Source organism: Panthera tigris, chromosome D2 (genome assembly GCF_018350195.1).
Source record: "Panthera tigris isolate Pti1 chromosome D2, P.tigris_Pti1_mat1.1, whole genome shotgun sequence".
NCBI lineage: Eukaryota > Metazoa > Chordata > Mammalia > Carnivora > Felidae > Panthera > Panthera tigris.
In genome coordinates, this window is record NC_056670.1 from 19,330,852 (window position 1) to 19,335,760 (window position 4,909).

General features: G+C 39.7%; 1 pseudogene; it reads right to left on the reverse strand.

Moving 5' to 3' along the window:
* Positions 1–390: 390 nt before the first annotated feature.
* On the reverse strand, positions 391–1,527 carry LOC102959518 (annotated as a pseudogene).
* Between the last annotated feature and the right edge of the window lie 3,382 nt (positions 1,528–4,909).

A 4,909-nucleotide genomic window follows, 5' to 3' on the forward strand; every position in this document is an offset into this window, starting at 1 on the left:
TCTCTCTCCCTCTCAAAACTAAACATTAAAAAAAATTTAAGTTTTTTTAATGCCTCACCCAACTTTATGTGAGAAAAAGAAACTCTTCTTTCTTTAATGGCCTGACTAATGGGAGAACAGATGGAAATAAAAAAGGGAAGTACCACTGGCCAATACTCTGAAAGTGACTGGTTGGGTACCTATGACCCAGAAAGGATCACAAAAGAGACTGATATGATTCATTGTCATCATAACTAAAAGTAATAATAATGACAGCATTTGTATTCATGCAGGGTCTCCTTTCAAATTCATGATTCACCTACAAGACCTCAATTCTCATGCCACCTCCTATCAAAGCAGAGAATGAGGGCAACAAGGAGGTGATGGTCTTTGAGAGCTGTTTGTCAGAGTTCACTCAGTCAGTTCCTGGAAGGTGAGTTCAGTGTTTGGAGGCAGGGTCACTGGCTGGCTTAGCAACTTATCCACTATGCTGATTTTAGCATCTTGCTTCTCATTGTCCTCATAGGGAGTCCAGGACAGGTCATGCTGTAGCTTATAGGTACCAAGAAAGTCATGTGGACAATTTGTCCCTTATCCCTTTAGATAATAATAATAAATAGAAAATAGATATAAATAGGGGCGACTCGGTGGCTCAGTTAAGCCTCCAACTTTGGCTCAGGTGATGATCTCGCAGTTCATAAGTTTGAGCCCTGCTTCAGGCTCTGTGCTGACAGCTCAGAGCCTGAAGCCTGCTTCATATTCTGTGTCTCCCTCTCTGCCTCTCCCCCACTCATGCTCTGTCTCTCTCTCTCTCAAAAAATATATAGAAACACTTTTTTAAAAAGAGATATAAATATAAATTTATATTTATATAAATAAGAATATATATTTATATATGTTTATGTTTATATAAAATATATATAAATAGAAAAATACTGCTGACTTCTCTCTAATTTATACAGGTAGTAAATGTTGCCAGATTTTTTTCCCCTCTATATCACGAGCTACATGGTGCAAGTCAGCATCTGTTCAAGCATCTTCCAATACCTTCCTGGTTTATTCTTTTTTTTCAATTTCTTTTAATGTTTATTCATTTTCTGAGAGAGAAAGAGACAGATTGTGAGCAGGGGAGGGGCAGAGATAGATGGATACACAGAATCTGAAGCAGACTCCAGGTTCTGAGCTGTCAGTACAGGGCCCAAGGTGGGGTCTAACTCACCAACCGTGAGATCATGACCTGAGTGGTAGTCAGTTGCTAAACCGACTGAGCCACCCGGGCGCCCCTGTTTATTCTTGTCAATATTGGATTTGCTCAGCTATGACCATCAGCTTGTCGGTGTCATTTGCTTGGATGAATTCATCAGCCTTCTGCACATGGTCTGCTAGTGCTAGGATGTAAAAGGGGTCTCTGGCCCGTGGGTGTAGTGGGGGCTCACTAAGGCCAGGCCACTGGGGTTGGTGTGAGCTCCACCAGTGCCCCTGTCACCTGCTGAACTCTTTGTTTTGGGGGACTCCCTCCATCAGCCCCAGCATTGCAGCATCCTCCATTATAACACATGATCCTCCTGATCACTCCAGCAGCACGAGGCAGAAGACCATCAAGCCTAATTTCTTTATTCAGAAATATAGTCTCCAACCTTCAAGGCAAAATCTTAAGATTCTGTTAAACACTGAAAAACTCAGAAGATCTATTGAAATCTATGATTCATGATAGATAGAAGAAACCAGGAAAATAACAAATGGGGAGAAAAGTTAAAGCCAGGAGAGGGAGAATTTTGACACAAGACAAAAAGCTGTTACTCTTCAGGGACCACTATTAGGATCCAAGATCATTGAAATCACCTCAGAATTCATCATTTCAACACAGCAACTGAACAGGTTAAATACCACTTTCGGTTATAACTTTCTCTCCATTCTCCCCCCACCCCATTCAAAGAAATGTATATACATGACTAAAATTTACAATTGTTCAGAAATATACATAAAAGGGAGAAGAATATAGGAAGAGGCATCACTATTTCTTTTTTTTCTTTTTCTTTTTTTTTTACATTTATTTATTTTTGAGAGACAGAGAGAGCGTGAACAGGGGAGGGGTATGGAGAGAGGGAGACACAGAATCAGAAACAGGCTCCAGGTTCTGAGCTGTCAGCACAGAGTCCAACATGGGGATCGAACCCACGAACCGTGAGATCATGACCTGAGCCAAAGTCAGACGCTTAACCGACTGAGCCACCCAGGTACCCCAACACTATTTTTTACCGGGGTGCCACTGTCAGAGTCAATGACCAATACCAGGTAAGGGATTTATTATATCCTATGGTTGGATCTAATTGTAGCCATTAGAAATTAGCTTCTTTCAGATGACAGGTATACTTTCTTATGTCCCAAGTTTTGAAACGTGTTTGTGTTCTTGTGTTTGTCCCCTTGCCTACTCCAGAAGTCTTGGGAGAGGTTTGTCAGGAATGAGCAAGTAAACAAGATGTACAAAAATGGAAAGTGATTAATAGGGCCTATGAGGAAAAAAAAAGAGGAGATATGAGCACCGAGTGGACAAAAAAGGCGTAGTGAATTGAACTCTGTCCCACAAAAAGAATTGTTCACAGGATGCGGGCAAAAGATGGCAAGATACAAGGAGCTGAAATACAGATAGCAGTGCTCAGGAAATAAAAACTAAAATAAAAAAGAAGGTGTTTTCTGCGATCAAAGGGTTTTCTGTGAAATAAATAGGATGAAGGATACACAAGGACTTCTAAAAAATTAAGATTTCTAGTAAGACTTAGCACTTTAATCTATGTGAATGTATAATTTGATTTAAAAGTAAACAATTATTTAAAAACTAAAAAAGAGAAAGATATTTAAGTCCTAGCTCTTAGTACCTGTATATGTAACCTTATTTGGATAGAGAACCTTGCAAATGTAATCAAGGTTAAATGAAGTTATATGGATTAGGATAAGCCTTAAATCCAATGACTCATGTCTTTATAAGGAGGGAAAGATTTAGAAACACAGATACAGAGATACAGATATACATAGGGGAGAAAAGGCCATGAGCAGACAGGAGCAGAGACTGGAATAACACAGATATAGGCCAAAGAATGCCAATGATGGCCAGGAACTATGAGAAGCCAGAAAGAGGAAAGGAAGGATTCCATGAGCCTTAGAGGGAGTATGGCCCTGCCAGTATCCTTGTTTTCAGAATTCTAGCCTCCAGAACTGTGAGATAAATATCTCTTATTTTAGGTTCATAACTTGTTACAGTAGCCCCAGGAAACTAATACAAGTGAAAACTATATGTCTGGGTCAAATTTTTGTTACATCACCAGGAGCAGGCAGTAGACTCTCCAGAAAATGAAAAATATGTCATTGATCATTTAACCTGAAGGCAGTGAAAATCAGGTTAATAGAAATGAGACTTTGCAGTCCATAGCATACTGTAGTGAATCACCTGATTAAACAACTCCCTGGGATCATCTGGAATAAATTGACTTTGGGGGGCACCTGGGTGGCTCAGTCAGTTGAGCATCCAACTTTGGCCCAGGTCATGAGCTCAAAGTGAGTTCGAGCACTGTTTCAGGCTCTGTGCTTACAGCTCAACACTTGGGAGTCTGCTTCAGATTCTGTGTCTCCCTCTCTCTCTGACCTTGCCTTGCTCATGCTCTCTCTCTCTCTCAAATAAATAATAAACTTTTTTTAATTAAAAAAGAACTGACCTTTGAAGGACATTTAGGGGGAACTGAGCTCCTCTCTGGCCATATAAAGAGCATGAGAAATTCAAAATGTGGGGTGGATATTTCTAATGAAAACAGAAATTTTAAATAGAAGTTCAAATCCTTAAATTATCTGGACTAGGATGAACTAAAGAGTATTATTGTTTAAGCTAACTGGGGACCAAACTCCTTCAGGTTATTGAGTTGACAGTCATGATTTCTTCTTATGTGGTAATTACAGCATTGGTAAAAAAAGAGTGTGATATCAAGAATTTGAGGATTCATGGCAAGATTTAGAAGATGCTCCCCCAAATGCTCCCCTCCACCCTCTGCCATGAAATTTTCAGACAAATGAATCAGCCTCTATGCCCATGCCTGATGAGGCTACTCCCACCTTCTTAGACACTAACTCTCTTATGTGAATGAATCCTTTTGCCAAAGAAATTCACTTTCAGTGCCTGTCCCGAATCCTTTCTTCTCACCACTGTTCACAGTATTTGGATATAAACTGGAGGAAGTTACAGTCTAAATTTTTAATTGTAGTATGTGGTGGAAATTGCAGAAAAGATACTATATACATCATGGTGGTTAAGAATATAGGCACTAGTGCCAGACTGCCTGGGTTCAAATCTCCTCTGTGCACTGTGTGACCTTAGTCAAGGTCCTTTAGTTTCCTTATCTGTAAAATTGCAATAACAGTTTTACACATTATGGTTTTTGTCATAGAATGAGTTAACATATATAACATGCTTAGAAGAGCTGACATGTAATAAGTGCTATGTTAGTCTTAGTAATTATTGCATGCCATATTAAACTACCATTAGGATACAGTCCCTGAGAGCTCCAACCAAGAAATATTTCTTCGTGCAGTTAGACTTTTCTTGCACTGTTTCCAACCTGATGTTTTTCACACCTTTGGATCACTGTCACCCTCAGCACAGTCAATCCACACATCTATGTTGAGCCCACACATGTGGCTAAAGAAACAAAGACAACAACAAAGCCGTATGCGCTGCTACTAGATTCATCTTATGTGATCTGCAACAGGGAAAGAAGTAGAGTTATATAGTGACACCCAAGTAGTAAGTCTCAGGTTAAAGCTTCCCTTTTATGTGTAACTACCATTTACTGAAGACCTTTGGTATGACAGACTATGTGCTTCCCACTTATAAGCTGTTATGCACTGAATGTTCCCCCCCCAAAATTCATATGTTGAAGCTCTG